Genomic DNA, 26,232 nt, shown 5'->3' with positions numbered 1-26,232 from the left:
TTAGGAAAAGGCTCACTCTCCTCTGAGCTGGTAGTGTTGTGCTAGGGTGCTTAGCTTGATACATGGAATGTGGGCTAGATTTTAGCCCCTACTCATGCCCCTTGTACCACACACAACCTGCACAGACACATGTAACAACCCTGAGTAGCTGGCTCCTGTTCAAATATACCCTTCCTGTCACCATCAGACTTCTTATTCTGAAGCACACATCAGATCATGGCACTCCTCAGCTTAAAACCCTTTGATGGCTCCCCATTGCCTAGATCTGCACTGACAAATTCACTAGCCCCTAGTCACATGTGGCTCTTGAGCATTTGAAGTGTGGCTAGTTCAAATTAAGATGTGATGTCACTGTAAAATACATACCAGATTTCAATGGCTTAGGATTCCAAAAGAACGTAAAATGTCATTAATAATTGTTTAGATTGATTACATGTTGAAATGATAATATTTTTGATATATTGGGGTAAATAAATTATAATATTAAAGTTGATTTTACCTCTTTCTTTTTTCCTTTTTTATGTGGCTACTAAAATATTTAAAATTGCATATGTGGCTCACATTATAATCTTATAGACAGTGTTTGTCTAGGTGAAATTCAAACTCCTGACTTTGACACTAATGCACATTATATTCTGGTCTTTTTGCTCCTTTGATAGCCTTATCTGTTCTTCACTCTTCCTCCTTTCTCCCCACCCCTCCACCACATGCACAGCACACTCACTTATCTAGCATTGCAGCCACTCAGAACCCCTTCTCAATCCCTTTCACAACTTTTGCTTTTGTGCAAGCTTTTTCCTGTTCCTCAGATGCACTTGTCTCCCTTGGGTTTAAGTTCCTCATGTGTCAAATTAAGAGAAAGCAACAGATTTCTAACATTCCTTCCAGCCCAGTGATTCTATAATCTGGCCTCAAAGAAGCACACGGTCTTTGGCACTTTGCTACAGTCTGTTGATACTGGATAATCCAACAGTAATTTGCATTTACATTCAGTGGGAGGAAATAAGAATAGATACTGTGCCCTGGTGGCCTGCTGCATGCCAAGCTGTGTTGTCATGGCTTTCCATACCACTCAATCTCATCAGCAATCCTGTGGAGCAGGTACTATTATTGATATCCTTGTTTTATAGATGGGGAAATCCAGACTCAGAGAGCACAAGTGATTTGCCAAGGTTAGTAGAGACTTCAGAGCTCATGCTCTTGTACTATGTTTGAGGAACTGTGAGTTGATAGCACTTTTCATTGAAAAAATTCACACAGTGAAAGGATAACATGGGAAAAAAATGGCAAGTTACCTAGACCTCTTGTCTTGTCCTTGCTCTTTCAACAGCCCACTGCCTGGTCTGTCTGTTACACTGGCAGAAAGGTGTCTCTCCCTCTGTCACCATCTGACCTTCCTTCCAGGTTTCTATTCCCATAAAAGCTCAATCATAGAGGCTCAGCCCGCACTGCCTGTGGACACCTTTGGATGCTTCCTCCCTAGCCCTGCTCAGTTGTCCCAAGAATCTGAAGGATCTGGCCAGAGGGGATTCTCAGTACTCCTCAGGCCACTCTCTTCAAGTTTAGGGATTTCCCTGTGTCCTCTGCAATGAGGTTGCCTGACCTACAAGAAATACATTCATCTAATAATCCCACTAAGCCATAGGTAAACACAGGGGAAATATGCAAATGCAAGAGCAGAAGCAAAGTTATGATAATCAGATCTCTCCTCAACACACACATACATTGTCTCCCACATATGTTGACACTTTTAAAAAAATCATTCTAAAACCAATGTAACAGCAATATTAAACAGGAGTTGGGGGAAAATCTCCTTAGGTGACTTAATACAAAGGCTGTGGAATCTGTCAGACCTGCATTCCACTCCTGGTTTTGCTACTCACTAGGTATGTTACCTTGAGTAAGATCACAGCTCTGTCTGAGCCATTTTCTAGGGGACCCACATGGCCTTCTGAGAAGCTGTTAAGCTCCCTCCATCCCTTCAATTCCCCACCCTGACTCCAACCATATAGCCCCTCCTGTTTCGGACTCTTCCCCAAACCAAGGCATTCAGCCTGCTTTTCTCTCCTTCAAGGGCTGTCAGACCTCACTCTTGGCCTTGGGCTTCAGCTTTCCCAACACTGAGGTGTGGGATCCAGGCCTACAGGTCCCCCTTCTTTGCTGCCCCTACAGACAAGCCACCATGGCCTGGCACATGGGAAATTCTTACTAATCTGGTACTTTTTGTGATTTTCACTCAAGGGATTTGCTGTTAGCCCCTTCAGGGAAACAGAGAGGATTTAAAAAAATCACTCAGCAAGAAAAAATCAAACAACCCTATCAAAAAGTGAGCAAAGGACATGAATAGAAAATTTTCAAAAGAAGACAGAAGAATGGCCAACAAACATATGAAAAAATTCTCAACATCTCTAATTATCAGGGAAATGCTAATCAAAACCACAATGAGATATCGCTTAACTCCAGTGAGAATGGCCTTTATCAAAAAGTCCCATAACAACAAATGTTGGCATGGATGCGGAGAGACAGGAACACTCATACACTGATGGTGGGACTGCAAACTAGTGCAACCTCTGTGGAAAGCAATATGGAGATACTTTAAACAGATACAAGTAGACCTACCATTTGATCCAGCAATCCCATTATTGGGCATCTACCCAAAAGAACAACAGATATTCTATAACAAAGATATCTGCATCCAAATGTTTATAGCAGCACAATTCACAATTGCAAGGATGTGGAAACAACCCAAGTGCCCATCAATACATGAGTGGATTAATAAAATGTGGTATATGTATACCATGGAGTACTAGTCAGCAATAAGAACCAATGGTGATATAGCACCTCTTGTATTTTCCTGGAAAGAGCTGGAACCCATTCTACTAAGTGAAGTATCCCAAGAATGGAAAAATAAGCACCACATGTACTCACCATCAAATTGGTTTCACTGATCATCACCTAAGAACACATTTAGGAATGACATTGATTGGGTGTCGGGCAGATGTGGGTGGGGGAGGGGATAGGTGTATACATACATAATGAGTGCGATGCGCACTGTCTAGGGGATGGATATGCTTGAAGCTCTGACTCGGGGGTGGGGTGGGGGAGCAAGGGCAATATACATAACCTAAACTTTTGTACCCCTACAATATGCTGAAATAAGAATAAAAAAATAAAAAAATAAAAAATAAAAAAATCACTAACACTGGAATATTGACAAAATTTCCGGAGTGTTAGAAAGTTCTCAACATCATGTTTTACAACTTAAATTTATACAATACAAATAAATAAATAAATAGACACATGTATTAATAAAAAACAAAAAGTTTTGTGAGTCCCTGTCCCTGTTGTTTTTGTCCCCAGATCTCTTGCTAGATGCTACCTTGAAGCTCCAGAAGCCTTCTGTTCAATTTCATCTCTCTGGATAGAGCTCATTAATCTCTCATTTGTCATTGACTAACTGTGTAATCTTGAGCAAGTCATTTAACCTGAGTCTCAGTGGACATAATATCTGCTACTACCTATTTTTACTCCTGCTCTCTTCTTCTTTTTTAAAAAAATCTTTCTCTATTTCATTGTTCCCTTCACCTGGAACACTCTTCCTAACTCCCACCCCACCCCCATCTTTGTACTGCTAGTAACATAGTTTTTAGGTCTCAGCTTAAATATCCCCTCCTCAGAGAGGCCTTCTTTGTGTGCTAAGTCTACCCTGGTACCCTACCTGGTGCCCTGGTACTTTCTCTTTTTTCTTCCTAGCAGTTATCACAATCCAATGGCATCAAAGCTTTTATTTAAAAAAAAATTGGATGTGGGGAGTAGAATCTACTGAAGATGGAGATACTGGGGGAAGGGTCATACTTCCCCATCTCTCCCTTACTGCTTCTCTCGAGCCATGTGCTCTGGCGTCCCCAAGCTCCAAATTCCTCTCTGTCTCTCTCTCTCTTCATCAGAATTGCCCCTGCTCCTTGCCTTTGCCTCAGTTTTATGCCCTCTGGAGACTTTTTTTTTCTTTTTCTCCAGATAATTAAATTATGTATAAAAGAACAAAGCTTCCTTTTTCCTTTCCCTGTCCCATTTTTCCTACCCCCACGAGAGGTAAATGTGATTATGAATTTGGGATGTAAAGCTTTGATCCAAAATTGTGCTCTTCCTGAGGACAATGATTCAACTCTTTCATCCTCCAGATTCCCCCCACCCCAAGCACAGGCTCAGTAAGTACTTGATAAATGAAGGGAAGAGTGGACTTTCTGTTTTGTCTCGAACACTGATTGTTGGCTCACCTGCCACAGGGGCAGAGCAAGGTGGGCTCAGTCTTGTGAGGGATACAAGAGCAGTGCTTACCCTTGAGGTGCTTATGATCTTATTGAGGAGAGAAAGAAATGCACAAGGTAGCACATTCTAGGGACCAAATAAAGGGACCAACTACTGTCAGAGTTCAGAGGAAAGATTGGGGTAGGCCCATAAGGCCTCAGAGCTGAGGATTCCAGTTGGGTGTTAAAGGAACAGAAGACCTTAATTAATCATAGAGTAAGTGGGGAGAGTATTAGAGGACAAAAACAATTCAAGCAATTATGTGGAGGAAGGAATAGAAATATTTCCTTGGACATAGCAGTGTCTGGTCAGTTTCTCTCTGACACATCATCATCTACAATAAACTGCCAGTCTATGCCTGGGGTCCCCAAGGCAGTCCGTTACTCAAAACTGGCTCCTTTGATCACATTTTGGGGGGTTGTGAAGGCTACCACGCAGGTTGCTAGTTTCATAATAACCCTAAATTGTATTCTGGAGCACCTACTATATATGCTGGGACCTATTCTAGGTGCCATGGGTGAGTGGGAACAGTGGGGGTGTGTGTATGTGTGTGTGTGTGTGTGTGTGTATGTGTGTAGGAGGTGAAGAAAGACCTTCTATTGCTCATTTCTATTTGGATCAAATTAAGTATTTCTCATTCCTTTTATAGCTGATTTTTAAAAAAGAACAGCTTTATTGAGATATAATTTACATAGCATACAATTTGCCCATTTGAAGTGTACAGTTCAGTGGTTTTTAGTATGTTCTCAGATGTGTGTATCCAACACCACAATCAATTTTTGAACATTTTCATCACATCAAAAAGAAACCATTTAGCAATCATTCCCCTATCTCCCCATCCCTTTCCCTAAGCCATAGGTAACCACTATTCTATTTTCTGTCTCTATAGATTTTCCTATTCTGAACTTTCACATGAATGTAATCATATAGTATGTGGTCTTTTGTGACTGGCTTCCTTCCCTTAGCATGATGTTTTCAAGGTTCATCCATGTTATAGCATGTATCAGGACTTCATCCCTTTTTATAGCTGAATGATATTCCATTGTATAGATATACCACATTTGTTTATCCATTCATCCACTGATGGACATTTGGGTTGTTTCCACCTTTTGGCTATTGTGACTAATGCTGCTATAAATATTCATGAACAAGTTTCTGTATGGGCATATGTTTTCATTTCTCTTGGGTATATACCTAGGAGTGGAATTGTTGAGTCATAGGGTAACTCTACATTTAATCATGACTATTAACCAGACTGTTTTCTAAAGAAGCTGGACCATTTTATGTTCCTACCAGCAGTGGTTGGGTGAGTGTTACCATTTCTCCACATCGTCATCAATACTTGTCTGACTTTTTGATTCTAGCCATCCTAGTAGGTATGCAGTGGCATCTCATCATGATTTGGATTTGTAGCATTTCCTCGATGACTAATGATGTCTGAGTATCTTTTGATGTGCTTATTCACCATTCATATATCTCATTTGGAGAATTGCATATTCAAATCTTTTGCCTGTGTTTGAATTAGGTTATTTTTCTTTTTATTATTGAGTTGTAAGAGTTCCTTATATACTCTAGATACAGGTCCCTTATTCTTTTCCCCACCACTTGGCTGAGATTCATGTCTAGTAGGAAAGCTTACGAAGCACACGTTGCTGTCAAGATAACAATGTGTAATAAGGCGTAAAACAGCCTCAAACACAAAGAGCTGGAGATTTGGAGAAGGGTCGCAGCCTGGCTTCTGGATTTTCAAAAAGTCTGGCAGCCCATGAAGACACAAGGGGATGTTATATCAGGACAGAGGGAGGTTATATCCAGCTAGCTGGCTGGCATGCCACTCCAAGTACTTGTTAAAAATTATTCAACAGTGTATGGACTTTATTATATGGTGCTCTTTCTGAGGAAAGCCTCACTCTGTGCTTGGTAGACTCAGCTCCTCATCTTGGAACAATCGTGCCAATCCTGCATCCCCAAGATTTATCTCCTCCTAGAATAATTTTCACTGCCAACTTCTGTGTGAGTAGAGTATGTAGGCCAAGGGGGGCGGCAAACACTGGCGGGCTAGTGTTCAGTATGATGGTTGCTGGACAGCCACTCAGGCCCCATTCAGTCTCCAACCTTCCACCCCTACCCTCACCTCTGGCCAGGCCACCAAGAGTCTTACCGGTCCTACAGCAAAGACTCATCCACGTGCAGGCTGAACACTGCCAAGGGCCAGGGAGAGGCAGCTTAGGGGTGGATTGGGGGAGAGAGGCCCAAGTTGAGCAACTCTCTAGGGTTCACCACTTCAACCAAAGCCATTTGGGTGCTGCAAGTCGCCTCCAACACTGACATCTTTGCCTATTTTGCAGTGTCCGTTTCCCAGGTAAGGGGAGCTGGAACCCTGAAGGGTGGATCCCTGGTGCCCCAGGGAAGGTCTGGCTCTAGCAGGCGTTAATCTTCTCATTCTTGGGGACTCATTAGCCCCAGCCATAACTTTACTTCCTCCACACTTTTCTCCAGACCTGGCTTTCTGTGTTCTCATCCCTATGATCCAAATGAGAATTTGGTCAGGCCAGAGGCCCAAAATTGCCTTAACTGTGGCCTGGTGGATGGATGGTGGCAGGAGTCGGGCTAAGCTTGTTCGTTTGGCCCAGAAAGGACCAGCGCGGCAAAGTGGGGCCTCTGGGCAGTTTATATGCTCCTGTGCTGAGGTGGGGGGCATCACATGCTGCCACATCCTGCAAATGACTCTGCACAAATGGGCAAGAACTGTGGGTGCATTCAGCCTGGCATCCTCCCAGAGAACAGACACTGCAGCCAGACCACCTGGGTTCCAATAGTGACTCCATCGTTTATGAGCTGTGTGACTGTAGGAAGGTTACTTCATCTTCCTGTGTCTCAAGTTCCACATTATGAGAGCAATACTTCCTAACTCATAAGGTTGTTGAGAGGGTTAAAATGTGTTAATATATGTAAAGTGGTAAGTGTTAACTGTTATTTTCATTGTGGATGGAGAAGAGGGCAAAGGTCTTGGCGTTCAAGGGCCTGGGCCTGACAACTGTTGATTCCCATGCAGCCAACAGGCATTGGGTGTCGGTGTGTGGGCACTTCACACACACTTGCAGAGCAACCTCTTGACAAGCCGGTGAGGTACGTATCACCAGCCCCGCTTTGCAGACACACCTCTTAGCAAGTCAAGGGTAGAGGTTAGGGTGGTGGTAAGTGGGGAGCGAGTGAGCAAAAAGCTGTCTCCTTGTGTCCCCCGCCAGTGCCCTTTCCACTTCACAGTCTGCCACAGAGAGCTGAGGAATGAGCAGTTCCTGCTCAGTAGGACATCAAAAGTATCCATTTTCTCCTTTCTGTGGAGGCAAAGTACAACAGGTTGGAGGGAAGAATTGCTGTCAGGGAGGGGCTTCCTGGTTGGACTCACAGCCATGTTTTGGCTCCTGGTTCCAAAGGGTTGTGGGTTTACTCTGAAGTTGGAATGTATTGTACTTCCCTCCTGTAGGCATAACCTGGGAAACAAAGCTACTCTCCTGTTAGCTAACCTGAGTTCTCTTGGCAGGGAGAAACTACATCTTCATTAATCACCAACTCCAGCCACTTTGTCCCTCCCTCCCCTTGCAGGCAAAACTACACAAACACTTCGCACAATGAGAGCTTTGATTTCTGGGGAGTAAAAATCTCTCACCCCAGTCTAGACTTGCCAGATAAAAATATAGTGATCCCGGAAGCAGAAGAACTATTTTTGAGGAGGAAGAGGTCAAGAGCAAGGGAGAGTGGCCCCATCCCTATATTCTCCAACATTTCTGAGCCCTTGCCACTCTCACAGGGAAGCAGGGATCTGCCTTTGACTAATATAGGAATGGAGTCCACAAAAGTTCGGAGACTTAGCTCAGATGGAGAGTAGCAGAGCCTAAGGCTACAAGTATTGATTCCCAGTTCCTGGTTTTTCCCTCATAACCAGGACTCTCCCTGGAGAGAGGAATAAATTTGCCCCCTGAAATTACCAGCCAGATAAATTTTAATGCATACTTTACCATCCACTCTCACAACACGACCTAGGTCAAAGCCGAATCAAGACTACATATTAAGATTATAGCGTGGGGTAGTGGTGATCGTGGTTAGGAGGGCCAACTTTTTACATAGCAAACCCAGTCATACCAGACAAAAGAAAACCAAAATGATATAACATATAATAAATGGTTACACATGTGTTATTACCTTAACATAAAAATATTTTTAAAGTTTGTTAAAATTATATTTAAATTTATTATTTATAATAAATTTTATTACTTAATTTTCTGTATATCAATGCTAATATTTAAATGAAACAATCCTAGGACTAGTTAACAGTGGCAATTAGTAGTGATTAATAATAGCAAGGCTAATTAAACAAATAATATGTGAGACAAAAATATAACAATGGTTTTATAATATTTCTTTCTGTCCCTCTGATATAACAATATATTTTAACTCTTATTTTAACTCCTTATTAGATATTTAAATTTTGTAGAATATATTATTCTGTATTCTTCAAGTACATAAATATAAGACTTTTAAAGAAGAACATAAATACGATAGGACTAATTGAACAGATATTACCTATATTTGATTTAAAAAATAGTAATGACTTATTTCTTTTGGTCCCATGATACAGTATGATTTTTTATTCTTTCTGTTTTTTTCTGATAATACTCTGAACTGCTTGTAGATGTTAGGACATCTGTAAAAAAAATTTTTTTTGCATATAGTGGCAAAACTTTACACAAATCAAAATTCACCTTGGACCTGCAGTTCTGCTCTTACAAGCCCATATTACACTGATTTTTGGTGTCAGTCTAATGTGATGACACCAAGCTGCATAGCCTCTCAACAAAAAAATTTTGAGCATTGAACACTTAGAATTTCACTTACTAGCAACAGCAAGTTGTTAGACTTATAGAAATGGCTAGCCACTTTGTGTCTATGGGATTGTTTTACACCAGCTGTTTGTCAATCATGCCTGTTGCATCTACAAATTCATCATATAGGCTATCTATGTCTTAACATGCTACCACTTTTTAAATACTCTGAAGCAAATTAGATGTTATCACAAGTTAAATCTCTCTTCCTCAGGGAAAATGGTTCTAAAGCGCAGAGGTAATTTGAATTTCTGAAACTGAAGTTATATTCCAAATAAGTTACAGTTGTATTAAAGAAATTGAGAAAGTTCCGTTTAATGTCGCTGCCTTTTCCTGGTAATTTTTTTTTCTTATTACTGAAGCAGTCTTATTTCCAAAAATAAGTCATTTTTTTGCCATATGTTTTTTTTTTTGTGACCATATGTAACATGGAATAGCTCGGGTATACTCAGGCCATCCTTTTCTGGGCTCCCTATGACTTCTCCAAAGGTCTTCAAACAGTTTTAAAGGAGCAGCTGATAAATTTCTGTTTTATTGTAATCCTTTTATCCATTCTCATTCTCAATATATTTCCAAATTAGAAAAGGACATTATTCTCATTTTACACTTTGAAATTATGATTTTATGGCAGGCTGACATTTTAACATTTTTTTCTATGGCTGATGACAATGATAAACCTCTTGTAGGCACATGTCTAAGGTGGCTATCTCCTTCCATTTCTATAAAGTAAAATTCTCATTATATACTTTTGCATGTTTTGAAGAAATTGAAAAGTCACCCAAAACTTTCATTATGAAAGCTTTAATTTTACAAGTAAGCAAAACATTCCTTGTTTTTAACCGGGATTGTGTACAAGGTGTGCATGACATTTAACAGGTAAGATCTTTTCATTTTCTTTAATGAAAAGTTTATAGACTGAATGGAAATTTATAAAATTTACATTTGTACTGTCTGCTGAACATACAGATAGATGAGCAAAGTATAGTTTGTATTGTTTCAGGTTTTCTGCAGTTTCATTAATATATTTATAGAAATCAAGAAGACAATATGAAACTTCATTTTTTTAAATCAAAGTACCTAATGGGAGAAAGTGGGGTTTTTTGTTTGTTTGTTTGTTTGTTTTGCTGAAATGTGTCAAATCCCTCGATACACTGTAGAAAGCATGATTGTTGGTAAGATCTGACAAAATCAGCTCTATGCTGTCAGGGCCAAACATATCTGTTATCAAGATAACAGGACATTTTAGTGGCAACCTCCACATCAGAAAATATAACTTTAATCAATTTCATAGAGTCATCAAGGGAACAACACAATGTTGCATGTTCATTTGTGTGATATGCCCAAGCTAATTAATTCAATGGCCGCTATTTTCAACTGAGCATTAGCATCTTTGAGATTTTTTGATTGATATAGAAACACGTGTGAGTCTCATCCCAGACTTGTTAGATTCCATCTCCATATGTGCTTTCACATCCCTTTCTCCACCATGTCCAATCCCCAATTCTTTTCTCTATATTGTGTATTTACCTCCCTAATCCAGTTGTCTGTGTTCATCTGTCATTAAAATAATATAGTAGCTTAGATTTCTTTTTCAGTGATTCTGGCATTGGTATGTAACAGTTCTCATTTTCATTATTTGCATTCTTACAAAACATGATGTTATGGGCTGAACTCTGTTTCCCCAAAACTTATATGTTGAATCCCTAACCTGCAGTGCCTCAGAATGTGACTGTATTTGGAGCTAGGGCCCTTAAAGAGGTGATTAAGTTAAAATGAGGCCATTAGGGTGGGCCTTAATTCAGTCTGTCCAGTGTCCTTATAAGAAGAGGAAATTTGGACACACACAGAGACATTGGGGATGCACAAGCACAGAGGAAAGACACAGAGAGAAGGCAACCATCTGCAAGCCAAGGAAAGAGGCCTGAGAAGAAACCAAACCTGTCAATGCTCTGATCTTGGACTTCTGGCCTCCAGAAACGTGAGAAAATAACTTCTGCTGTTAAAGCCACCCAGTCTATGATATTCTGTTATGCCAGCCCTAGCAAACTAACGCACATGATCACAATATTCACAATGTTAAAGGTTAAACTAGCACTATCTTGATACAAATCACAACAGTTGATCTACAGGCAAAGTCAAAGATGGGATGTTAATGCTCACAATTTCAATGCACTTAAATTGCACGCTAAAGTGGCATCAGTCAGAGTGATGCAACAATGGATGATCCATTATTGTGAACCAGAAATCATGGTTGTCAATATCAGCAGTCCGGGGTGAGGGGGAAGGCACAGCAACTATGAAAGTGTTTTTTCACTTCTTATGGAGAGGGTGTCACCATATGGGTTTTGTACTTTTCCTGCAATCTTCTATACCCATCACAGAAAACTGAGACTTTTCACATCCCAGGTAGGGGTTTCCTGGGATTTGGGACTTTCTGTGCTAAAAGTGGAACAGTCCCAGGCAAACCAAGACAGCTGGCCATCCTAGGTGGGTGCTCCTGGGATACTGCAGGCAGTGTTCTGTTTCTTGCCTAGGTGTTGATCACATGGTATTTACTTTATAATGACCTTTAGCTGTACATTTATGTGTTCTGCAATTTTGTGTATGTGTATTATTTTTCAGAATATATGTATATTAGAAAAAGTTATGCTCCCCACTTCCCACCCCATATGTAATTCAAAATAAAATGATACTAAACCATAAAATAAATGGAACAAAATTTAACCAATTTCTGGTTTTCCCATGTTTTACATTTAATGTAAAATTGATTTCCCTTTTCGTGACACCTGCTTTGCTAATGCCCTAGGCACCTGTCTATTTAGGCAACCCAGGCTAAATGACATTGTGTTACCAGATGAAACATTGGCAGGCCTTCTGGCCCCAACCCCATGTATCCTCTTGCTTTTTATGACCCTTGCAGGTAAAGTTAGTGGTTCCTTGCCACTGCATTTTGTGAGTCCCAGTGCTGAACACAATGAATTGGAATTATGTTTTCACTGTGTATCTCCCAACATCAGACTGAACTCCTCATGAGAATTGTGCCTTGTTCATTTTTGTGTCATCAGCACTTTGTGGATGGCACTTGGTAAACATCTGTTGAATGAATAATGGGCTTTCATTGGGACTATCTATTAGAGTCATCTCTTCCTTATGGCCTGCTTCTTGCAACTGCATTTTAAGCCTGGCTATGTTGGCTAAATCCTGGGGTTGGCTCTGTCCAACTGACACCATTTGTTTTCTGAGGAGGCCTATCAGCCTAGAATGTAGAGCTGGTACAAAATTCATTTCTTTAGAACATATTTATTGACTTTCCACTGCATGACTTGTGCCCGGAGTACCAAAAAGCAAAATCTAAATTGAAAACATAATCAAATGCCGAATTTCTGGCAGGGAAAATTGGTCTATGCTAGTCATGTACTAAGCCTTCTGCATTGATTATTCCTGGAAATTACTGTTTGGCATCATGTTTTCCAGCCAAGCAGAGCTGAAAGTTGAGAGTCTAGTCAATGCTTGGGAACATTCAGATTCCAGAGGCATCTTACTGGGTCCTCCAACCTCCATAATTCTCTTTGCTAGTAATAATAATAGATGCCCCCCAATCAAGAAGCCTGTTATACCCTTGAGGGTGGAGGTTGAAGGAAAAGTACAAGCAAAAGGAGGGTGACATTAGAACTGTAGAGGCTACTCCTCAGTTACCAAACCAGCTTAGGAGTTGTCTAGATGAATATAAAAAAAATCCTAGTTTTAGGTGGCGGAAGTTGAGAGAACTGCAAATGTCTAGAAACAGGCACACTTTTTGTTTTTTCGGTTTTTCTTTTGTTGTTGTTGTTGTTTTTAGCTTTTTGGCTTATTTCTGCTACATAATCTAGCCCTCACAACCCTAAGTATAGTGTCAAAGGCTTGAAGGGTCCTATATGATCTAAATTTATTTTCCATATGATCCATGATTTTTATTATTTTAAAATATTATGGGGATACAAATGTTTTTGGTAACATGTATCAATTTTGTTATGTTTGAGTCAGGGTTGGTAAGTGTTCCAATCACCCAGATAGTGTTCATTGTACCCATTAGGTAGGTTTTTGCCCATTCCTCCTTCCCTCTCCCTCCTGTTTAATTTCCACTGAGTTTTACTTCCCTCTATGCACATGTGTGTTCATTGGTTAGTTCCAATTTGATAGCCAGTACATGCTGGTGTTTTTTTTCCATTCTTTAGATACTTCACTTAGGATAATGGTCTCCAGTTCCATCCAAATTGTTGCGAAAGGCCTTAATTCATCCTTCCTCATGTCTGAGTAGTACTCATAGTATACATATAGCACATTTTGTTAATCCACTCATGAATTGATGGGCACTTGGGTTAATTACACATCTTTGCAATTGTGAATTGCGCTGCAATAAACATTCAAATGCAGGTGTCTTTTGATAAAATGACTTCTTTTCTTTGGGTGAATACCCAGTAGTGGGATTGCTGAACTTGATTAAATTAAAAGGCTTCTGCATAGCTAAGGAAATAATCAACAAAGAAAATAGATAACCTACTGAGTGGTAGAAAATATTTGCAAGCTATACATCTGATAAAGGCCTAATAAGGCTGGGCGCTGTGGCTCACGCCTGTAATCCTAGCCCTCTGGGAGGCCAAGGCTGGTGGATCGCTCGAGGTCAGGAGTTCGAGACCAGCCTGAGGAAGACCCCATCTCTACTAAAAATAGAAATAAATTATCTGGACAACTAAAAGTATATATAGAAAAAATTAGCCGGGCATGGTGGTGCATGCCTGTAGTCCCAGCTACTCGGGAGGCTGAGGCAGTAGGATCGCTTAAGCCCAGGAGTTTGAGGCTGCTGTGAGCTAGGCTGACGCCACGGCACTCACTCTAGCCCAGGCAACAAAGTGAGACTGTGTCTCAAAAAAAAAAAAAAAAAAAAGCCTAATAAATAGGATCTACAAAGAACTCAAGCAAATCAGCAAGGAAAAAACAAACAACCCCATTAAAAAGTGGGCAAAAGACATGAACAGGAGCTTTTCAAAAGAAGATAGACAAATGACCAATAGACATATGAAAAATGCACAACATCACTAATCATCAGGGAAATGCAAATTAAAACCACAATGAGATATCACCTTACCACAGAGTTAGAATGGTGTTTATTAAAAAGTCCAAAAACAATAGATGTTGGCATAGATGCAGAGAGAAAGGAACGCTTATACACTGTTGGTGGGATCCATGTTTATTTTCAAAGAACAGAATCTTCTCTAGCTAATTTCAGCAGAAAGATATTTATGGGACTTAAGTGGCTTACAGAAATATTGGTGGGGGTGAAAAAAAAAGGAACTAGGTAGAGCTTCCAGGAATGGTCCCAATCCACACCACAGAACTGAGCCACCTAGGTAGCTGCTACTTCTGCTATGATCAGGAAGTTGCCTGTCAAACTCGGGGCCACCCCTGCAGCAACTGGTTCCCCGACTGTACTATCTCTGCTATGCTCAGCACCAGTCAAGGTTTGGCCTCGAGCTCTGCATCTCCCCCACTTAACTCACATCCAAATTCTTGTCTTGAACTACTTCTGATTAGTAGAACTTAAGTTATAGCCAGAGCCTCAGCTGCAACAAAATGAGAGTAACAGAGACTTGAGCCTTCCAGACTCTAAAATACAGGAAGACACACAAAAAGGGGGTTGGAATGGGTATTGAGTCAATCCATAAGACCTGCACAGGCCCTGATAACTGAGATTAGTGAAAGATTATTGTATCAGTCAAAATACCTTCAACTGCAAGTAGCAGGAAAACTCAAACTCAAACAGGAACTTTAACGGTTCATGTAACGAACAAGACCAGAGGCAGGGCTGGCTTCAGACAAGGCTTGGTAAGTCAGTGCTTCCTTGGTGTTGGCCCATTCTCAGGACTGTCTCCTAGGGATCCTAAAATAGTTGTCAGCAGCTCCCAAAGTACATGTTTTCTTCTTCACAGCCAGAAGACAGAGTCTGTGTCCCACCTAGCATTCCCTGTAAAAGTTCTAAGATTGGACCAGTTTATGTCATATACCTACTCTTGAATCAATCACTGTGGCCAAGTGACTGTTAGGTGCTAATTGACTTAGGCCAGGGCTGAGTTCATGTTCCTAAACCTATCACAGTGGCCAGAAAGGATGTTTGTTTGTAGGAACAGAGAATGGATTCTTTATTTTTAAAATTATTATTTCCACATGGAATGTATAAATACATTCTTATAAAATTTAATAGTTCCTACCAGGTTGCCCTTCAGAGTGGTTCCAATTTACATACCCATCAGCAATGCATGAGAGTATCCACGTCCCTTTACCCTCACCAATACTTGGTATTAGAAATTTTAATGAAAATTTAATTGTTTTGATTTGACTTTCCCAAGTGTTGAGGTTGAACATCTTTTCATATTCATTTTGGTCATTTTTAATTTCTATTTTGTGAATTTCCTATTCATATCTTTTGTTCAGTTTTCCATTGGGATGTTGGTCTTTTCCTTATTAATTTGTAGAAGTTCTTTTTTAGCCTAGTAGAATATTTTAGATGGACAGTGAAATGATTTCAATCTTTTACAAATTGTAAAACTCAAAACAAGTTTTGAAACTGAATACATACAGGATTCCATTCTAAGTCAGGTATGGATGTGCATGTACACACAAATGTTTCATAGATACTCACAGTTTTGTTTTTCTGAAAGATTTCCTTACCACTAGCTTCAAAAATCATAGGTTAAATTGAATTCATGCAAGTCATTTCTATTAATTTTAAATAGAAATCTTTGAAAAGTAAAAAATAAAAGTGTAAGTTGCCACAATTGGCATTACTTATGCTATCTTCAAAAATGCTTAATATTTCATGTTAATTTGCACCAATTTAAAAAACTGAATAGCCATTCATTCTTTGTACTGCACAACTTCAGTGGAGCCTTCCTTTCTACTGGCCCACAAGTTTTTTTCCCCCTCATATCCCACACTAAAAAAGAAAAACAAAACAAAACAAAAAACCCCAAAACACAGGACAAATTAGTTGTTTCTTTCAATCTATCCTTACCCCACAATAACTGGCTTCTTCAAGAGCTAGGCATATTTGTGTTGGTACAAGTGCTATATCAGTTCTATAAATACTTCACCAAATGTAAATGTTCTGACAGATATGATTACTTTGCTGTAACCGATATTGTGATATAATAAAAAATATATATTTGGTCTTCATCTCTGATTCCTGGAACAGAGCTTCTAAAACCCTTGGAATTCCCTGAGTGGTTGAGGTGAGAAAAGCATCTTTTTTATTCATAATAAGCTCCTTTCAACCATACCTGTGTTTATGCTAATGGGGTCACTCTTAGAGGATGGGGGCTGGATGCCAGAGAAACCAACTATGGGATTAGAGGGTTGGAACTTTCAGCTGCACCCCCAACCTCCAGGGAGAGGAGGGAGCTGGAGATAGATTTAATTACCAATGGTCAATGATTTGATCAATCATGCCTATGTAATGAAGCCTCCATAAAAACTTTAAACACTGGGGTTCAGAGAGCTTCTGAGTTGGTGAAAACATCCATGTGCCAGGAGGGTGGTGCTCCCTAACTCCATGGGGACAGAAGCTTCCGAACTTGAGGCCTTTTTGGACCTCTCTTTCTCTACCTCTTCATCTGGCTGTTCATCTGTATCCTTTGTAAAATCCTTTATAATAAACTGGTAAATGTAAGTAAATGTTTCCCTGAATTTGGTGAGCCATTCTAGCAAATTATCAAACATGAGGAGGGGTTTGTGGGAACCCCTGATTCATAGTTTAAAAGTACAGATGACAATCTGGAACTTGTGACTGGCATCTGAAGTGAGGGCAATCTTATGGGACTGAATCCTTAAACCTATGGGATCTGAGCTAACACCAGGTAGTTAGTGTCAAAATTGAATTGTGGGACACCCAGTTAGTGTCTGGAGAGTTGGAGAATTGGCTGGTGTGGGAAAAACTTCCACATATTTGGTATCAGAAGCGTTGTGAGTAAAAGAAAAAGTTTTTCTTTTACATGAATGGACACAATTGGCATTTTTTATGTCATCTTCCTAAAATATGCTTTATATTTTGTGTTAATTTGCACCCATTTAAAAAACTTAATAACCATTCATTCGTTGTACTGTACAACCTCAGTGGAGCCTTACTTTCTACTGGCCTTCAAGCATTTTTTTCCCTTCATGTTCCACAGTAGAAAAGAAAACCAAAACAAAACATGCTGCAGGTTTCACCTTGTAGTCCTCAAAGGCTAAAAGAATTTGTGTGTGGTTTTTTTGTTTTTGCCAAATTGAAATTCTACACTAATGAGAAATTTAGTGAAAAGATGAGTTTCCCAGGTTCTACTAAATTTAATTTAACCCATAATACCAAACTTTATTTTCTCTTCTCAAAAACAAAATAATATCTAACTCTGATCTGGGCATTCATTCCCAAAGGATTCATGATCCAAACTCTTATAGCACCATTTCAAAGAGAGAGTTAATGGCAAAAGTGACTACACTAGAAACAAAACAGAAGCAATCAGTGATAAACTTTGAAGTTGTATATCAGGACTTACATACTCAAATGCCTAACTTCAGCCATGTGGGTCCCCTAAATGAATGAAGCCAACTGGGTGGAGTTGGGCTGTGCCAAACTGCAGGACTCAGGCCCTGTCTAAACAAGGCGGGAGCTCTTCATCTCCAGCCCATTCTTGCCAGGTGGCAATATGGGCCAATGATGCCATGTCTTCCAATTTTTCAAGAGAAGCCAGAATTTTAATTTGTTTGTGAAATCATCTGATATTTAGATAGTGGCAGCTAATTTAAAAATATTTTTTAAGTACCTTCCAAGCGAAACAAAAAATATCTATAGGCTTCTGTGGCACATGAACAGCCAGTTTCTGAAAGTTGCTGCAGAGTCCAGTGGTTAAGTGTGTGGACTAAGTGTAAGAAAGACCTGAGTTTGAGGCTGTATTCATTTTCTATTGCTGCCTAACAAATCACCACAAACTCAGCAGGTCAAAACAACACCCAATTATTATCTCACAGTTTCTGTGGTCAAGACTCCGGTACAGGTTAGCTGGGTAACCCAGTCAGTTCAGGTTGCTATAACAAATCACCATAGACTGGGTGGCTTAAGCAACAGAAATTTATTTCTCACTGGAGGCTGGGAATGCTAGATCAGGGTGCTAGCACAGTCAGGTTCTGGTGAGGGTCCTCTTCCCAGGGTCTCACTAGGCTGAAATCGAAACATTCACTGGGGTCACGATCTCAGCTGAGGCTTGAAGTCTTCTTCCAAGTTCACTAGTTGGCAAAATTTACTTCCTTGCAGTTATAGGACTGATGTTCCTGTTTTCTTGCTACCTCTCTGCCATGGACCGCTCTCAGCTCTTAGAAGCCATCCTCCACAAGCACTCTTGCCATGTGGCTCCCTTCATAGACCCTCTCACAACACGGTAGCAAACTTCCTCAAAGACAACAGACTATTCTCTTTTTTAAGGACTCACCTGATTGGGCCAGGTCGGCCCAGAATAATCTCCCTTTTATTAACTCAAAGTCAATTGATTAGGGACCTTGATTATAGTGGCAACATTTCTTCATCTTTGCCATATACAGTAACCTAATTATGGGGGTAACATTCCATCATGTTCACAGGTTCTGCCTGTTGAGAAAGACAGCTTAATATGTCCTGGGTGTTCCAATTATCAATAGCTGTGTAACAAGCTACTGCAGAACTTGGTGGCTTCAAACAACCATTTTATTATCACTCACAATCTTGAGAGTGAGGAATTCTGACCTGGCTTGTCTGGATGATTTTTTCTGTCTTGCATAACAGAGATCACTTTCAGCTGGTGGATGGGCTGGACTTGAGGATCCAAGATGGCTTCATTCACGTGTCTAGCACATTATAGGAATGGCTGGAAAACTGGCTCAGCTGAGACTCCCGGCGAAGGCGCCTACCTGTGAACTTTGCAGCATGGTGGTCTCAGGGTAGTTGCAATTATTACATGGCAGCTTAAAGCCTCCAGAGTGAGTGTTGCACGAGGCCTGGGAAAAAGCTGCAAATCTTCTTATGACATAGTTCAGAAGTTCTGTGAGTCAAGCAAATCACTAAATCCAGCCCAGATTCAAAGAGGAGGGGGATTAGACTTTTCCTCTTAATGGGAAGTGCAGCAAAAGACTTGCAACTATCATTAATCTGCCACACCAGTCTTATAGAAACATTCACTTATTCATTCAACAAATATTTATTGAATGTCTGCTATGTGCCAGGCACTGTTCAAGTCATGGAAAATAGCAGCAGGAAATACAGCAGACAAAATTCCTGGCACTTGTGGAGCTTACATCTTGCTGGGGGAGACAGACAACAAACAAGGTAAATAAGTCAAAGATATAGCATGTTAAATTATTGCAAGTTCTAAGGAGAAAAATAAAACAGGGCATGGGAATAAAAAGTATAGGAATGGAGGGTTAAAATTTTAGATATTGTGGCTAGGGAAAAACCTCACTGAAAAGATGACTTTTGGATGAAGATCTGAAGGAAGTGAGGGAACTAGCTATTCATTCATTCACACATTCTAGTGGCAAAAATTCCAGGCAGAGAAAAAGTAAGTGCAAAGAGCCTGAGAAGGGACAGTGCCTGGTGCCAGGAATACTTGAGGAACAGTGAGGAGGCCAGTGTGGCTGGAGAGAAGTGAATGGGGACAGAGCCATACTGCACAAAGTAAGGCTAACAGAGGGGGTCAGCGGGTGGGGGCCCCAGATCAGTGCAGGTCTTGCAAGCTGGAGTCAGCACTTTGGCTTTTCTTATTAAAGAAACAGGAAGCCACTGGCGGGTTTTGAGCAGAGGAGTCATGTGACCTGAGTTCTGTGACATATGTTTTAAAAAGAACATTCTGGCTGCTCTATAGAGAAAAAGACTAAAGGGAGTCAAGGACAGAACAAGGAGTCCAGTTGACAGGCTCTTGTAATCATCCAATTAAAGGTGATTCATGGTGGCTTGCACCAGAGCAGTGGCCTTGGCATGATAAAAGTTGGTTGAATTCTGGAAAAATATTCTGAAGGTAGGAACATCAGGCTTGCTGACAGACCAGATATAGAATGTGAGGGAGGAGAGCAAGCAGTCACAAAAATATGGCCTCTTCTGGAAGTTCAATGAAAGCACAGCTCTCTGTCTCTTTAGGTGCCCTGATAGCACTTTGCACATGACATATGTCAGTGGTAGGATTCAGGCAATCAACCCTGCAGTAAGCCTCTGAACACTGCACTGCTCGGGAATCCTAAGCCTAGAGGAGTCATTCCACAGGATGATTATGCTACTGGGCTGGCTAAATTCTTGTAGCCTATGCATATAAATGTGCAAGTGCCTGTGTAATATTTCTAGCTAACCCATATGTCTTGAACACCATCATTTAAACATCATTCATTTCACCAATGAACAATGACTTCTGATTTTCATTATGCTATTTCATAGCCTCTGGTGTCAATTGGAGATAACTTAAGTATTTGTAGCAGCCCTCTGGAGTGTGAGCTTCTTCAAATAACTAACACATGGAGTGTGTATTCCTAATTAAAATACTTCAGAGGTTAACCAAATCTCCTAGGATGTTGATTATATATATATAATGTACATAATATATATTTTATATATATAAATACAACAGAATATACACACACACGTGCACACGTCATCCCATTTTCTTTGGGTTTTCAAAAGCAAATTTCTATGAAATTTAACTCTGGTTGGCCTCAGATATGGAGCCCAGAAGCACTCAGTTTCTGCAGACCTTGATGTAGTGAACAGTTTTGCTCCTGAGAACGTGGATTCTTGTTCCCATTAGCTGGACTGGCCTACAGTCCCTTCCCTCCTTGTGCCAATCTAAGGTCATAGAGGTCTCAGAAAGGAATTCCTAGTGGTGTTTTTTTGCACCACTGTCCCACCTCTGCCCCATGCCTGTCACCATCAAGGCTTGTTTTTCCACTTCCTTTGCAAGAGCCAGGATGAACACCACCTGTGCCGCTGAGGGGCAGCTGGCCACCATTCCTCACTGGCCTCTGCTCACCTCCCTCTGGGGCCCTGGGGCCCTGTCTCTCTGGGTGGGTGGGAATGTGAAGGACGGGCTGAATTTGCTTAGGGAGGGAGGAGGAGAGAGAACAGTCTAAGCTGGGGAAGAGCATGATCAAAGCACAGAAGTGGAGCCATGTGTGGGCAGCATGAGGAAACAGGAATTAATTCCACAGGATTGGAGCTGAAGGCCTCAACAGAGAAGCAGTGGGAGACAAGGCTGGAACAGAGGTGAGGGCCATGTAATAGAGGGACCTGAAAACTTAGCTAATTCACTTGGCCTTCCTTTCAGTAATAATAGTTAATAACTTCTGTTTGTTGAATGCCCCCTGTGTGCCAAACTCTATCCTAGGCACTTTTTTCTACATTTTCTCATTTAATCTCCATATTAAGGTAGAGATTATTTTCCCTGTTTTACCTTTTAAGGAAACTGAAGCCCAGAGAAGTTAAAACCCCTTGCTCAAGGTTACCTAGCTAGTGAGTGGTATGGCCTAGACTTGAACATATGTCTCTCTGGTTCTTGCTACAATTTAAATGAGTCACTCTGCTTAAAAACCTCCAGGACTTTGGAAAGCTGAGGCAGGGAGTTGAGTCTGCAGTGCTGATGGGACTAGGCTCATGATTTCCCTCACCCTTAACAGCCCCCCACTCCTCCTCCTTTTGCTCGAGAAACTCTGGTCCATCCTGAGGAGCTGCCCTGTCCTATCGTCACCCCTGCACAGCTGCACCGATTACCACCACCAAATTCTGCTTCTCAAAGATATGGCCACCAAGTGTAGGTCACCCAAGGTCAGCCTACATGCTGTGTTACAATTGAACATCTCTGAGCTCAGGACTAGGGGGAGCTCTTTGAGTCTGTCTCATACACCCTTGTAGACTATACTGATAGGGCAGGACACCCAATTTGTGTGGACGGGGGCGGCTTTCCATTTGGCCATGTGCCCAAGCTCATAGCCTGGAGGTGGGGAGTAGCCAGACTGGATCACACACTTTTCCTGCACTGTGAACCCTCAGCATGGGAACTAAAAGATATCCAGATGCTCAGTCAGATGTCAGCACCTGGTCCAAGCAACTAGGGCTGGCCCTTTGGATCCCCTTCTCCCTCTTCCTCAGGAATCCAATCTATGAGGTCCTGAAGGCATTTTCCTCTCCACCTATGCAGAGCATGAGGGCCAGAGGGAACAAGGCTGAGGAGAGAACTGAGGATGAAGAGAGGCAGGAGACACCCCAGAGGAAGACAGCAGTTCTCCCCTCCATCCCATCACTCTTAGGACAGCAGAGCACTGCAGTGTTAGGTCTGTCTGGATGTTCCCTGGTCCCCCAGTTCCCAATGTCAAGAATGAGTACTGGGGCCAGGTGTGGTGGCTCACACCTGTAATCTTAGCACTCTAGGAAGCTGAGGCAGGAGGATCGCTTGAGCTCAGGAGTTTGAGACCAGCCTGAGCAAGAGCGAGACCCCGTCTCTACTAAAAATAGAAAGAAAATTAGCTGGACAACTAAAAATATATAGAAAAAATTAGCTGGACAACTAAAAATAGAAACAAAAAATTAGCCGGGTATGGTGGCAAGCACCTGTAGTCCCAGCTACTTGGGAGACTGAGGCAGGAGGATCGCTTGAGCCCAGGAGTTTGAGGTTGCTGTGAGCCAGGCTGACGCCACGGCACTCACTCTAGCCAGGGCAACAGAGCGAGACTCTATATTAAAATTAAAAAAAAAAAAACTATGAGTACTGGTACTGAGTCAAGCTGATGATGGAGTCATCACAAACACAGAGCAATTTTATACAAACATTTTATCACATAGAAGAAAGAATGAAAGTAAAGAACGAAGCTACACAAAGTGAAAATATGTTCCAGAGAGAGTGGAATGGGCCAGTCTCCAGGAGAGGAGACAGACCCTGAAGTCTGAGTACATGCTGTCTTTTAGAAGCCCACTAATTTGTCCCTCCTTTCTTCTGGCAGGATTGTTTGCCGTTTCCCACCTTTGGGGGGGATTGACAGGTTGGTGTTTTATAACAGGTTAGGTAACAGGCTACATGACAGGTTGGTTATGTAACAGTTTCCCTTTTACACATGTGTGTTTCCCAGAATTCTTCACAAAGCTCCACCCATGCCATGCTAATTAGATGGTAATGAGTGCTTAGGTCAGATAAAGTTTGCTAGGAAACGTTTACTATGTATGTTCCCACCAGGAAATAGTTCCTAGCTACAATTCAGTTCCTGCTCTCCAACCTTAGCCACCTCCTTGCCACCTGTTTACCCTCCCAGACCTAACAGCAGGGGGCTGAGAGCTACATTCTCTGGGAGAAGCTTATGAGACTGTGATACCACTGAGCACTTCCTGTTGGCCCATGTCAGGACAAGCAGCACTTACCTTTTCTCCAGGGTATGAAGAGTATAGAGAAGGCAAAGTGATGGACAAAATTGCCCTTGCTGAGGGAAGAGAAGAAATAGGTTCTTGCTGCCTCTGAGCTTGAGAATTTTGCAGTTTGTTGTATGTACATCTGTTCCTATTATTTATGTTAAATAATTATGTAAGGCTTCTAAAAAGACTTTTTTTCATCCCTCACCTCCTTCTGATTAGTCTTTCCTACTAGAACTGAGACTGGGCTCCAAGTTCTAACCACTCCTATTGCCTTCCTTCCCTTCTTCTGTAATTCTCTCCAGGCCCCAGGCATCAACTTGCTACAAAGGCCCAGTTTTTTGCCTCAGTTTATCCACTCAATATTCCAGCAATTTTCCAGGTGTGGTGGCTCATGCCTGTAATCCCAGCACTTTGGGAGGCCGAGGTGGGAGAATCACTTGAGGCCAGAAGTTCAAGACCAGCCTGTGCAACACAGGGAGACCTCATCTCTACAAAAAATAGAAAAATTATCTGGGCATGGTGGCCTGCCTATGGTTCCAACTACTTGGGAGACTGAGGCAGGAAGATCGTGTGAGCCCAGGAGTTCGAGGCTGCAGTGAGGTATGATAATGCTACTACAATCCAGCCTGGGTGACAGAGCAAGACCTTGTTTCTTAAAAAAAAATACTGCAGCAATTTGCTGGGACTAAGATGGTCTTGGAACATCACTCAGGTCTCTGAGTTGATCCCTGACCCTCTGCCTGGTTCTCACCAAATTCTTCCCCAGTAGGAAGAATCTTGCTTCCATTTTCCCTGGGCTCTGCTGTGAATGGACTAATCATTTAAAATTCCAAGTCCACCACCTGCTTAACTTAGAAAGGAGATGGGTGGCCATCAGGATAGTTGTTTAATTGGATTTCCATGTAAGGAGACCATGGTAAGAGGCATAAGAATAGAAGAGTGAAAATATGGTTGATGACTTGAGCACATGGTCTAAAGGTCATGCTCCAGTGATAGGAAGTCCCTCTGAAATTTGTCACGTGGGTGGCTTGAGATTGTATGGAAAGTAACTGAAAGTTCCTGGTGCCTGACACATGGTGGTTTCCTTCCTCCTCCCATCCCTATGCCCTCAGGTCAGGCCCCTTGTACCATCATCTACCCAAGCCCCTGCTTTGCTCCACACAGCAGAACACTGTGCCTGAAAATGCCCAACTAGCCTCCGGCCTGGTAACTCTCGACCCATGTCCTGCCCATTCAGAAAGCTCAATGTTTAGCAGCCTCAGTCTGCTTTGGCCTGGCTAAATTCAAAGAATTTGAGCCTAATCATCATGATCCTTTTCATTCATATATGCTTTCAGTTTTGCAAAATATTTTCCCGTCCATAATTTCATCTCTTTGTTCCAGGAATCCTGTAAAATACTAGCCTAACCTTTCTCCTGCCTGAGTGGTGTCTCAGAGGTAGTGACCAGTCTACACTGAAGTCATGTTGACTGCCAGTAGTGGGTACATTCTTTTTGATGGTTTCAAATGTCCCCAGTTAAGATCATTCTTGAGTTTCGTGGTTAGGTTGGGGTATGAATATTGATTTTATTTTTAATGAGATTTCTTGCATTATATTCTGCTTGTCAAAGCAGTACATGCTCATTGTAGGACATTTGGAAAACACACAAGACTATAAGGAAGAAAACTTTAAAATCCCCTGAAATCCACCATTTGAACACAAGCATTGTTTCCTTTCAGATTTTTCTAGTAGCATGAATAATAGTTACAATAGTAACTGGGGATATTTAGTGAGTACTTACAGTATTGAGAGCATTATACTAAGGATTTTATATTTATCTCATTTCAATGTTCACAACTCTATGAGGTACATACATAGTAATATCCTTATTAAAACTGATGAATTGAGGCACAGAGAGTTTAAGTTACTTGTCCAAAGTTACCACAACCATTAACTATTGACACTAGACTTTGAATGCAGGAAATCTGCCTCTGGATCCCTGTTCCTGCCAAATGCTATGTGGCCATGTGTGTTAGATGGTTCAGACCTATTTATGCTTGCAAGAAGGTAGGTAGATAATGCAAAAAATGACTTGAAATTATTCACTTACTCGAAATTATTCACTTACTCTTCTTTGCCATACCCATTCCTTTATACCAGAGCTGCAGAGTCTCAGACAAGTTCTCCTCTAGGAAATGCTCTAGAGGCCACTAATTGGCCTGGTACCATGCAACAGGAGGAGGACAGAGGAAGGAAATTAAGGGCTGGGTAAGAAGGCCTGCAAGTTGAAGGAAGCCAGGACCAGGCATAGTAAACCACAACAAGCCTATATCCTCCTTTAGCTCACAATCTGTACCAGACACTTTTGGTAGGCATTCTTCTATCTTCCTGCTAACAGAGCCCCAACATTGGTCAAGTCTTCAACAGAGATGTCTTGATCTCAGGGAAGGTGGGCCAGCACTAGATGAGCCATGATTAGTTTACAACAGTTACAGCAATGCTCTTCCCCTCCACCAGTGATTGGTCCCAGGTCAGGCCAGTGAAGTATAAAAGGAGTTCAGCTAGGGGACTTCTGGGAAAGGTTTATCTCCCTGCCTGGTGACCCAGATACCTCCCAGAAGACTTCCCTGTATATTTCACTA

Source organism: Lemur catta, chromosome X (assembly GCF_020740605.2).
Source record: "Lemur catta isolate mLemCat1 chromosome X, mLemCat1.pri, whole genome shotgun sequence".
Lineage (NCBI taxonomy): Eukaryota > Metazoa > Chordata > Mammalia > Primates > Lemuridae > Lemur > Lemur catta.
The sequence above is the reverse complement of the archived record's forward strand: the minus strand, read 5'-3'. Positions refer to the sequence as shown.